Raw genomic sequence first — 14,156 nt, forward strand, 5'->3', positions numbered from 1 at the left:
AAAAGGGGTCATTGGTTAGCCTATGACCCCTTTCGATGCATTCAAAGCAACCAAATGGATCCCTAGGTGTACTAGGCCTCTTAGGGACATATTCTATCATAAAATCTATCAAAAAGGGTAATAGGTTAACCTATGACCATTTTTTATGCATTCAAACCAACCAAATGAGTCCCTAGGAGTCCTAAGTCCCTTAGGGACATATGTTGTCATGAAATAGATTGAACCTATGACCCATTTTAATGCATTTCAACCAAAAAAATGGGTCCCTATGAGCACTAGGGCCCCTAAGGACATATGTTATAATGAAATGTGTCGAAAGGGGTCATAGGTTAACTTATGACCCCTTTTGATGCATTTGAACAAACCAAATGGGTTGCTAGCGGCTCTAGGGCCCCTAGGGACATATGTTGTTATGAAATGCTTCAAAAGGGGTCATAGGATAACCTATGGCCCCTTTAGATGCATTTAGACCAATCAAAATGGTCTATAGGGGTCCTAGGGCCCATAGGGACATGTTATCATGAAATGCATTAAAAGGAGTCATTGGTTAACTGATGACCTCTTTTTATGCATTAGAACCAATGAAATCAGTCCCCAGGGGTCCTAGGGCCCCTAGGGACCTTTTGATGCATTCAAACCAACCAAATGTACCCCTATTAGTTCTACGGCACCAAGGGACCACTAGGTTAATGAATGACCACTTTCAACACATTCAAATCAACCAAATATGTCCCTACAGGCCCTAGGGACTTTAGGGACATATGTTGTCATGAAATGCATTGAAACAGGTCTTAGGTTAGCCTATGACAACATTCAATGCATTTGAACCAACCAAATCAATCCCTAGGGGTTCTAGGCCCCCTTAGGACATATGTTATAATGAAATGCATTAAAAGGGGTTATAGGTTAACCTATGATCCCTATTGATGCATTTGAAGCAACCAAATGGGTTCCTAGGGGTCCTAGGGTGCTTAGGGACATATGTTGTCAAGAGATGCATCAAAAAGAATTATAGGTTAACCTATGAATGATGCATTTTAACCAACCAAATGGTTCCCTAGTGGTCCTAAGGCCCTTAGTGACATATGTTGTCATGAAATGTGTTGAAAGTATTTGATGCATTTGATGCATTTGAACCAACCAAATTAGTCTCTAAGGGTTCTAGGGTCCCTAGGGACATATGATGTCATGAAATTCATCGAAAGGGGTCATAGGTTAATCTATGACCTCTCTTGATGCATTCAAACCAACCAAATGGGTCCCTAGGGGTCCTAGGGCCCCTAAGGACATATGTTGTCATGAGATGCATCGAAAGGGGTCATAGGTTAACCTATGATCCCTTTCAATGCATTTCAACAAATCAAATGGGTTTGTAGGGGTCCTGAGGCCCTTAGGAATGTATGTTGTCATGAAATTTTTTGAAAGGGATGATAGGTTAACTTATGACCCCTTTTGATGCATTGAAACTAACCAAATGGGTCACTACAAACCCTAGGGCCCCTTGGGAGATATGTTGTTATGAAATGCTTCAAAAGGGGTCATAGGTTAACCTATGACCCCTTTGGATGCATTTAAAAAAATTAAATGGTTCTTGAGGGGTCCTATAGCACATAGGGACATATGTTGTCATGAAATACATCAAAAGGGGTCAAAGGTTAATCAATGACCCCTTTCAATGCATTCGACCCAACCAAATGAGTCCTTGTGGGTCCTAGGGCCCTTAGCGACATGTGATTTTATGAAATGTATTGAAAGGGGTGAAAGGTTAACCTATGACTCTTTCAATGCATTCAAACCAACTAAATCGATCCCTAGGGTTCCTAGAGCCCCTGGGGACATGTGTTGTCATCAAATGTATCAAAACCTATGACCCCTGTTAACACATTTGAAACAACCAAATCGGTCCCTGTGGATATATGTTGTAGTGAAATGAATCAAAAACCTATGACTTCTTTTGATGCAATTCAGCCAACCAAATTGGTCCCAAGAGGCCCTAGGGTCCGATTTGGTTGGTTGAAATGCTTCGAAAGGGGTCATAGGTTAACTTATGATACCTTTTGACATGTTCAAACTAACAAAATGCGCCCCTAAGGTAATAAGGGCCCCTAACCACTTTTGACACAATGGAACACACCAAATGTGTCTATAGGTATATATGTTGTCATGAATTGCATTGAAAGGAGTCATAGATTAACCTATGACCCCTTTTAATGCATTTTAACGAAACAAATTGGTCCCCTATGGCCCATAGGGATATATTTTGTGATGAAATGCATTGAAAGAGGTCATAGGTTAACCTATGATTCCTTTTGACACATTTCAACCAACCAAATCCATCCCTAGGGACATGTGTTGTCATGAAATACATTGAAAGTTGTCAAAGGTTAACCTATGACCCCTATCTAGGCATTTGAACCAACCAAATCTTTCCCTAGGGGTCTTAGGGCCCCTAGGGACATATTTTGCCATGACATGCATTAAAAGGGGTCATAGGTTACCTATGACACCTTTTGATGTATTCCAACTACCTAAATCTATTGCTAGGGACATATGTTGTCATGAAATGTGTGCAAAGGTGTCACAGGTTAACCTATGACCTTTTTCAATGCATTTGAACTAACCAAATAGGTTCCTAGGGACATATGTTGTCATGAAATGCATTGAAAGGGGTTATAGGTTAACCTATGACCCCTTTTGACGCATTGGAAGCAACCAAATGTTTCCCTAGGGGTCTTAGGGCTCCAAGGGACATGTGTTGTCATTAAATGCATCAAAAAAGGTTATAAGTGAACCTATGACCCTTTTGATGCATTGGTACTAACCAAACAAGTCCTTAGAGATATATGTTGTCATGAAATGTGTCAAAAGAGTTCATAGGTTAACTTATGACACCTTTCAACCCATTTAAACCAATCAAATCAGTCCTTGGGCATCCTAGGACCCCTATAGACATATGTTGTCACAAAATGCATCAAAAAGGATCATAGGTTATTTTATGACCCCTTTCAGTGCATTTAAACTAACTAAATATGTCCCTAGAGACATGTGTTGTCATGAAATGTGTTGAAGGGGGTCAAAGGTTAACTAATAACTTCTTTTGATGCATTTTAGCTAACCAAATCAATCACTAGGTGTCGTAGGGTGCTTAGGGACATATGTTGTGATGAAATGAATAGAAAGGGGTCATAAGTTAACCTATGACCTCTTTTAATGCATTTTAACAAACCAAATTTATAACTATGGACAAATGTTTTCATGAAATATGTCAAAAGGGGTCATAGGTTAATCTATGAACCTTTTGAATGCAATTGAACCAACCAAATAGGTCTCTAGAAGCCCAAGGGCCCCTTGAGACATATGTTGACATGAAATGCAATGAAAATGGTCATAGGTTTCTTTTGACGCATTGCAACTAACCAAATGGGAGTCCTACGACTACTAGGGACATATGTTGTCATCAAATGTATCAGAGGAGTTCATAGGTTAACCTATGACCCATTTTGATGTATTGGAGCCAACCAAAAAGGTCACCAAGGTTTTTAGGGACCCTACAGACATGTTTTCATGAAATGCATCAAAAGGGGTCATAAATTAACCTATGACCCCTTTTGACACATTAGAACCAACCAAATTAGTCTCTAAGGCTCTTAGGGCCCCAAGGGACATAAGTTGTCATGAAATGTATCGAAAGAAGTCATAGGCTAACCTATGACCCCTTTTGATGCATTTGAAACAACGAAATTTGTCCCTTAGGATATATGTTGTCATGAAATGTGTAGAAAGGGGTCATAGATTAATCTATTACCCCTTTCTATGCATTCGAACCAACCAAATGGGTCCCGAGGGGCCTAAACATATGTTGTCATCAAATATGTTAAAAGGGGTCATAGGTTAACTTATGACCCCTTTTGACACATTTTCAACAACCAAATGGATCCCTAGGTGTCCTAGGGCCCCTATGGACTAATATTTTAAATGTCATGAAATGTGTCTAAAGGGGTCATAGGTTATTCTATGACCCCATTTGATTCATTTGAACCAACCAAATGGGTCCCTAGTGGTCCTAGAGCCTGTAAGGACATATGTTATCATGAAATGCATTGAAAGGGGTCATATCTTAACCAATGACCCCTTTCAACACATTCAACCCAACCAAATGGGTCCTAGGGCCCTTAGGGACATATGTTGTCATGAAATGCATTGAAAGTGTTAATAAGTTAATCTATGATGCCTTTTGATGCATTTGAAAGAACCAAATCAATCTCTAAGGGTCCTAGGGCCCCTAAGGACATATGTTGTCATCAAATGCATTGAAACTTATGACCCCTTTTGACACATTTGAAACAACTAAATCATTTCCTAGGGACATATGTTGTAATGGAATGTGTTGGAATGGTTCATAGATTAACCTATGACCCCTTTCAATGTATTCAAACCAACCAAATGGGTCTCTAGTATCTTAGGGCATGTACGGACATGTGTTGTCATGAAATATGTCAAAAAGGGTCATAGGTTAACATATGACACCTTTTGACACATGTGAACCAACCAAATGGATCCCTAAGTGTCCTAGGGCCCCTTGGGACATATGTTGTCATGAAATGCATCGAAAGGGGTCATAAGCTGACCTATGATCCATTTCGATGCATTTAAATGAACAAAATGGGTCTTAGGGCCCTTAGGGACATATGTTGTCATGAAATGTATCAAAAGGTGTCATAGGCTAACCTATGAGCCCTTTCAATGCATTCAAACCAACCAAATGGGTCCCTAAGGGTCTTGGGGTCCCTAGGGACATATGTTGTCATGAAATGCATTGAAAGTGGCAATAGTTAACCTATGATCAATTCTAACACATTAGAACCAAAAAAATCAATCCCTCGAGCTCGTAGGTCCCCTAGTGACATATGTTGTCATGAAATGCATCGAAAAGGGTGAAATGTTAACATATGATGCAATTAGATTCATTTGAACTGATGAAATTTGTCCCTAGCAATATATATTCTAATGAAGTGCATTGAAAGGGGTCATACATTAACCTATGACCACTTTCAATAGATTCAAAAAAACCAAATGGGTCCCTAGGGGTCCTAGGGCTTCTAGTGACATATTTTATCATGAAATGCATCAAAAGGGGTCATAGGTTAACCTATCACCCCTATTGATGCATTCGAACCAACCAAATGGGTCCCTAGGTGTCCTAAGGCCCTTAGGTACATATGTTGTCATGAAATATGTCAAAAGGCATCATAGGGTAATGTATAACCTCTTTTTAACCATTTGAAAAAACCAAATCTGTCACTAGGGGCCTTAGGGCTCCTATGGACATATGTTGTAATGAAATTCATCAAAACTAGTCATACGTTAATGTATGACCCCTTTCAACACATTGGAACCAACCAAATCAATCCCTAGGGGTCCTAGGGACACTAGGGATACATGTTGTCATGAAATACATCAAAAGTGGTCATAAGTTAAGCTATTAACCCTTTTGATTTATTCGAACCAACCAAATGGTTCCCTAAGGGTCCTAAGCCCTTTAGTGACATATGTTGTCATGACATGCATCAAATGTTAAAATGAAAATGGTCCCTAGGGGCACAAGGGCCCCTAGGGACATATGTTATAATGAGATGTGTTGAAAGGGGTCATAGGTTAACTTATGACTCCTTTTGATGCATTTGAACAAACCAAATAGATTAGTAGGGGCTCAAGGGCCACTAGGGACATATGTTATCATGAAATGCTTCAAAAGGGGCAATAAGTTAACCTATGGCCCCTTTAGATACATTTAGACAATCCAAAAGGGTCCCTAGGGGTCCTATGGCCCCTAGGGACATATGTTTTCATCAGATGCATCGAATGGGGTCATAGGTTAACCGATGTCCTCTTTCTATGCATTAGAATCAACCAAATTGGCTCCTAGGGCTCCTAGGGTTGCTAGGGACATATGTTGTCATGAAATGCATCAAATGGTGTCATAGATTAACCTATGACCTCTTTCATCATATTTGAATCATCCAAATCAGTCCCTAGGGGTCCTAGGGCTGCAAGGGATATGCGACGTCATGAAATATGTTGAAATGGGTCATAGGTTAACCTATGAACCCTTTCAATGCATTTTAACTAACCAAATATGTCCCTAAGGACATATTTTGTCATGAAATTTGTTAAAACGAGTCATAGGTTAACATATGACCCTTTTCAATGCATTTGAACAAATCCAGTAGGTTCATAGGGGCCCTAGGCCCCCTCAAAATATATGATGTCATGAAATGGGTTGAAAAAGTCATAGGTTAACCTATGATCCCTTTCAACATATTGAAACCAACCATATGGGTCCGACCTAAGGGTCCTAGGGCCCCTAGGGAAACATGTTATCATGAAATGTGTTGAAAGCAGTCATAGGTTAACCTATGACACCTTTTGACAATTTTGAACCAACCAAATGGATCCCTACGAGTCATAGTGCACCAAAGGACATATGTTATCATGAAATACATCAAAAGGTCTCATAGGTTAATGAATGACCCCTATCAATGCATTCAAATCAACCAAATGGGTCCCTACAGGTCTTAGGGCTTCTAGGAACATATGTTCTCATGAAATGCATTGAAACTGATCATAGGTTAGCGTATGACCCCTTTTGATGCATTTGAACCAACCAAATCAATCCCTAGGGGTCCAAGGTCCCCTAGAATGTGTCGAAAGGGGTCATAGGTTAACCTGACCTATGACCCCTTTCAATGCATTTAAACCAACCAATTCCATCCTTAGGGACATATGTTGTCATGAAATGCATTAAAAGGGGTCATTGGTTAGCCTGTGACTCATTTTAATGCATTCAAAGAAACCAAATGGGTCCATAGGGTTTCTAGGGCCCATAGGGACATATGTTGTCATGAAATGTATCAAAAGGGGTAATAGCTTAACCTATGACCCTTTTTAACACATTCAAAAAAATCAAATAGTTCTCTAGGTGTTCTAAGGCCCTTAGGGACATATTTTGTCATGAAATATATTGAAAGAGGTCATAGGTTAACTTATGATGCCTTTCAATGCATTTGTACCAACCAAATCGGTCCCTAGGGCTCCTAGGGATATAGGTTGTAATAAAATGCATTGAAAGGGGTCATAGGCTAACCAATGACATCTATTGACGCATTTGAACCAACCAAATGGATCCCTAAGTGTTCTACGGCCCTTAAGGACATATTTTGTCATGAGATGCATCAAAAGGGCTCATAGGTTTACCTATGACCCCATTTCGATGTGTTTCAACCAACTATATGGGTCCCTAGGGGTCCTAAGGCTCTTAGGGACATTTTTTGTCATAAAATGCATTGAAAGGGGTCATAGGTTAACCTATGACCTCTTTGATGCATTTGAACCAACTTAATTGGTCCCTAGGGTCCTTGGGCCCCTAGATACATATGTTGTCATGAAATTCATTTAAAGGGGTCATCAGTTTATCAATGACAACTCTTGATGCATTTGAACTAACCAAATTTATCCCTAGGGGTCCTAGGGTCCCTAAGGACATATGTTGTCATGAGATTGATTGAAATGGGTCATAGGTTAACCTATGACCCCTTTCAATGCATTTTAAGAAACAAATGTGTCCGTTAGGGTCCTAAGGCTCTTAGGGATGTATGTTGTCATCAAATCTATTGAAAGGGATGATAGGTTAACCTATGACCCCTTTTGGTGCACCGAAATCAACCAAATGGGTCACTACAAACCCTAAGCCCCTTAGGGACACATGTTATGAAATGTTTTGAAAGGGGTCATAGGTTAACCTATGACCCCTTTTGATGAATTCAAACAAACTAAATGGTTCGTGAGGGGTCCTAGGGCCCCTAGGGATATACGTTGTCATGAAATGCATTGAAAGGGGTCATAAGTTTACCAATGACCCTTTTCAACACATTCAAGCCAACCAAATGGGTCCCTAGGGGTCCTAGGGCCCTTGAGAACATATGTTGTCATGAAATACATTGAAAGATGTCATAGGTTAGCCTATGATCCCTTTCAACACATTTGAACCAACCAAATCGATTCCTAGGGGTCGTAGGGCCCCTAGGGACATATGTTGTCATCAAATGCATCGAAAGTTGTGATCCCTTTTGTTACATTTGAAACAACCAAATCAGTTCCTATGGATATATGTTGTAGTGGAATGCATCAAAAGGGGTAAGAGGTTAACCTAGGATACATTTTGACACATTCAAACTAACATAATGGGTACCTAGGGTTCTACAGGCCCCTAACCCCTTTTGACACAATGAAATCAACCAAATGGGTCCCTAGTGATATATTTTGTCATGAATTGCATTGAAAGGAGTTAGAGATTAACCTATAACCCCTTCCAATGCATTTGAAAGAAAAAAATCAGTCTCCTAGTGCCCCTAGGGACATATGTTGTCATGAAATTCATCAAAAGGGGTCATAAGTTAATCTACGACTCCTTTTGATGATTTCAACTAACTAAATCCATTCTTAGGGACATATATTGTCATGAAATGTGTCAAAAGGTGTCATAGGTTAACCTATGACCCCTTTTTATGCATTTGAACCAACCAAATCTTTTCCTAGGGGTCCCTAGGGAGATATGTTGCCATGAAATGTGTCGAAAGGGGTCATAGACTAACCTATGACCCCTTCTGACACATCTCAACCAACTAAATCCATCGCTAGTGATATATGTTGCCATGAAATATGTGCAAATCAGTCATAGGTTAACCTATGACCTCTTTCAACACATTTGAACCAATTAAATCAGTGCCTAGTTATTCTAAGGCCCCAAAGGACATATGTTGTCACAAAATGCATAAAAAGCAGTCATAGGTTAACCTATGAGCCCTTTCGATGCATTATAACCAACTAAATCAATGCCTAGGGACATATGTTATCATAAAATGCATTGAAGGTTGCCATAGGTTAACTTATGACCCTTTTTATGCATTTTAACTAACCAAATCAATCTCTAGGGGTTGTAGGGCCCCTAGGGACATATGTTTTCATTAAATGCATGGAAAGGGGTCATAAGCTAACATATGACCTCTTTTGATTCATTTCAACTAACCAAATCTATGCCTAGGGACATATGTTGTCATGAAATGCATTGAAAGAGGTCATAGGTTAATCTAAGACATTTATTGATGCATTTGAACCAACCAAATAGGTCGCTAGTAGCCTAAGGGCCCCAAGGAACATATGTTGTCATTAAATGCACCGAAAAGGGTCATTGGTTAACTTAGGGCTCCTATGGACATATGTTGTCATAAGATGTGTTGAAAGGGGTCACAGTTTAACCTATGACCCCTTTCAATGCATTAGAACAAATAAAATTAGCCCCTAGGGATATATATTGTCATCAATATATCAAAAGCTATCATAAGTCAACCTATGATCCCTTTGAATGCATTCAAACCAACGAAATGGGTACCTAGGGGTTGTAGGGCTCCTAGGGACATATTTTTTCATGAAATGTGTCAAAAGGGGTCATAGACCTTTCAACACATTCAAATCGACCATATGGTCCCCTAGGGGTCCTAAAGCCCCTAGGGACATATTTTGTGATGAAATGTGTCAAAAGGGGTTATAGGTCTGTTCGATGCATTCAAACCAACCAAATGGGTCTGTAAGGGTCTTATGGCCCTTAGGGGCATATGTTCACATGAAATGTGTCAAAAGGGGTCAGAGGTTAGCCTATTAGCCCTTTCGATGCATTCAAACCAACCAAATTGATCCCTAGGGGTCCTAGGGCCCTTAGTGACATATATTGCCATAAAATGCATTGAAAATGGTCATAGGTTAGCCTATCACCTCTTTTGACACATTCAAACCTGTTGAATGGTTCTATAAGGGTCCTCAGCCCCCTAGGGACATATGTTGTCATGAAATGCATTGAAAGTGGTCATAGGTTAGCCTATGACCCCTTTCGACACATAGGAACCAAGAAAATGGATCTCTAGGGATCCTAGGGCCCCTAGGGATATATGTTGTGATGAAATGCATCAAAACGGGTCATAAATTATCTTATGACCCCTTTCAATGCATTGAAACTAACCAAATCGATCCCTCTAGACATATATTATCATGAAATTACTATATTATATTTAATAATAATTTTAAAAATCATAATAATACAATATAATAATTATATATATTAATATATTATATTCATAGGTAATAATAATAATAAGAATAATAATATATATTACTATATTATATTTAATAGTTATAGTAAAAATCATAATAATATAATATAATAATCATATATAATAATAAACATATATACTAATCATATTTGTTCACATTGCCCTCAAAATTTGTTCACTTCCCTCCAAAATTTGGGCATCAATTTTAGATACTTGATCTCATATCAGGTATCTAATTTTGGATTGGATACTCGATATGAGATCGAGTACCTAAAATACTAGGATGCTTTTCCCAACTTATTCCCTATCACTACAGACTAGACAATCATGTTTTTTGCAAGCCATTTTCACATATTTGGAGAAAATTGATTTTTTGGGGTCCATAATTTTAGAAAAGGTTCTATAATATATGATTTCATGTCCAATATTGTTTTTTTAATGGGGAATAGTAGTCATCGAAAAGCTAAATGCAAAAGGAAGGTATCAAATGAAGATATTGCAGCATATAAGGAAAGGTATAAGCTAAATCACGAAAGAAAGAGGCAAGGTATGCTAAATGTGAGTCAAGTTGACAATGCATTTATCAAAGGTGAAATCATAGAGTGAGATAATGAATATGTGTAGTTGGAGAATGAAAATGTACCAATTGATAACGATAATGCTATGATTGAAAATTTATAGAATGAAATGCTACCAAGTCATAATGTAAATTGCATGATTGACCATGTCAAAAATGACAATACATAGGAGCATTATATATCTCCTAATTATAATCAACATGAAGGTTTTAGAACACCAAAATAGATAATTCAAATTGATGAAATAATTATTACCAATTTGGAAGGTAAAAAATTAGAAAGAACCATTTGGTTATGAGCTTCAAGACTATATAAGATATTTTTCAACAACAAGACAATGGTGGAGCAATGCCAAATTTTTATGCACTTATTAAATATGAAAAAGATGATACCTATGCTTTCAAAATTATATATTTATGTCAATAAAAATTGGAAAGAAATACCATTATTGTGAAGAATCTTTTCAGTGCTCTTAATAGCATTGGGAAAAATAATAGGCAGAATGATAAGAGAGATGCTCGAAGGGTTATTACAACCTCTTTGGTAAGTCATTATTTGAGAAATGGTAGATTTATGAGACAAACTTGTATTGACTTGAACCTAAATCATACTACTGTAAGAAGAGCACCTAGTATACAAGAGAGAATTGATGATTATCTTCAAAAAAAAAAACATGCGATTTTGGTGGGAGACTTCCACATTTTGATAAGAAGCTATATGATGATGTGAAGGAAGAAATTACACAATTTTGGCACTCTAGCTCAAGAGTATCACCTAATGCTAAAGATATGTTAAAGTCGAGAATTGGCATCAGAAATCGCAGGTCACATCCTAAACATTATTTGAAGGTAAGCCAAACTATCTTGTTCAAATAATTTAGAGAGAGTCATCCAATATTTCATATATCACAAAGGGATTTTGAATATTTCAAGCCATTTTATTGTGTGCCACTTAAAATTTGAAATACATGTTGCAAATGTCATGTTGAGTTTTCTATGCACCATGAACTAGTACGCTCCATCTATTTTACTTTTCATAGTAAAGAAATGTTGGAGAATTGTGGTGCTAGTGGTCTTCCAAAATCATTAAGAGATTTGCTAGATCAATTTTTATGTTGTAGAGTTTATGGTTGTTTCGTTTATGGAAATGCTTGCTTAAATGAGAAGTGTTCAAAGTGTGGTGGCTTATCCAAGTTTGAGACATGTTTCTATGAGGGGTGCGAACAAGATCTTAGGAAGAAAATATTAATAAAAATGGTATATGAAATGGTGGAATACACATTGAAGAGTCAGGGTGAGGGCTCTAGATGTGAATTGGCTGCAAACAAAATTAGTGTGGCTAGTTTTATTCCAAATTTCAAAACAAATCTTTTCTATAAGTATGCAAGACATAATCATAGGTCTTAGTAGTTAGATCAACAATTTAGAATGTGTAACGAGAATTTTCCCATTGAAACTATTATATTAGTTGTTGACTTTGCTGGGAATTACACATTGTAGCCTCAAAATGAGACACAATCTTATTATTACAACTCCATTTAGATTGCTATTTTTGTCCACATAACATATAGACATGCCCTTGATAGTGCAGAAAATAATTAGAAAATTATTAGAAACTACCATTTTTATATGATTGATGATAGATTTTACTCTCAATAGTTTGTGCAACATTGTTTGGAGAATTATTTTGATTTCTTATAGGAGCATGCAATTGCTATGGATAGACATATCATTTGGTTAGATAATTGTATAGGTCAATTCAAGAATGCTTGCATGTTTTATTGGTTGTGTAGGATGCATCTAGAGAGGGGGTTGCTTCATATTTGAAATTTTCTTGAAATCTAACCATGGGAAAGGGGAACATGATGGAGTAGGGGCATGTGTGAAGAGAGCTCTAGTTAAGGAGCAATTGAAGATTTCAAGAGAAGAGCTTCTTGATGCTCATAGAATTGTTGATTGGTGTAGTTTAGAATTATCACAGGGAGGGACTCTTGATTTAGTATGATATAGGTTATTTTGGTTGGTTAAAGGTCCATAGGTGATAGGTCATATTGTGTTATAGTGAGAGACTCATAAAAAATGCATTCATTCCAAAACTCTGATTCTAGTACATGGACCATTTAGACACAACAACTAGCTTTCTTGTGTCCTAGTTATTTTTAGCATAATTGGGATCATGGTGAGTTGAGTGAGTGGGTGAAAACATGGGCTCCAAATTATCTTACTCCATCATCTATCATACCCTCTATAAAAAATAATGACATGAAAGGTTCACTTAAGCATAACCATCTATCAAATCTTCTTCAGCCAAGACAAGTCTTTGCATTGGTTGCACCACTGGGGGATGATAAGAAATTAGATTATTGGTTAGCACATTATGTAAGAGGTAAACAAAAGTTTGCATAACTAATCATAGATGATGATGGATTCACATATCCTACTAGTTCAGTGGTTGTTGCTGGAACATGGCTATGGACATAGATTCTTAGAAGGAATAGAATTCCTAATTTTGAAGACTATCAGAAGTACAAAACAATTATCATATATTCACATCTTATTATAGAAACAAATGTAAAGTTGTTGAAGCATCAAGGAAGAAAAAAAGTAAAAGAACTTTTTACTATTATTAATGTTCATCATGAAACACTATTGGAGACCCTAAAATAGAGAGAGGACCCTACTAGAACACTCGGCTAGGTATATTTACTTCTTATGTTATTTTGTTCATAATGATTCGGTGAAACTATGATTATCTTATTTAATACAATAAGTTACTAATATTTTTTATGATATTGGAATGTAGATACATCATGAAGAGTATCCATGCATGAAGATAAAAAATAAAATAAGGAGCAAAATGAGAAAAAATCTATTCTATTTTTGACACTACTTTTATTGACACTATAATTTTTGACACTACTATTTTTGACACTATGATTTTTGGTAGTTGTGTATTGATCTAATAATGATGAAATACTTGAGACATTGTAAATGTAAACTTTTTGATTTTATGTAAGAAACAAAGATGATTTTACTTAATTCAATTAGCGGGACCTAAAAAATTATAATTTTAATAAATACTAACACCAAAATTACACTATGCACAATGCTAAAAACTTGAGAGAGCTAAAAAATAATGTTTTTACTTAATACTAACCCTAGTGACACCCTTGTTTTGGCTATAGAGAACCTCCATTGTTCATAGCCAGTCGATACCAAAGAGTCTCTCAGGTGCTCTAAGTGCGTATTGAGGTCAATCTTCTAAGGGTCTTAACTTAAAGCTCTTAGGGGCTATCAATGAAACATTAAATGCTATAGGATGGTCATGTTGAGGCCTAAAATAACCTATCTCATTTTTGAGAGATTGCATTCTATTTGGATTTAGTACAACTATCTTGCTTCGTGCCAAAACTTAT

Source organism: Cupressus sempervirens, chromosome 10 (genome assembly GCF_028749045.1).
Source record: "Cupressus sempervirens isolate cs-2001-9-10 chromosome 10, ASM2874904v1, whole genome shotgun sequence".
Lineage (NCBI taxonomy): Eukaryota > Viridiplantae > Streptophyta > Pinopsida > Cupressales > Cupressaceae > Cupressus > Cupressus sempervirens.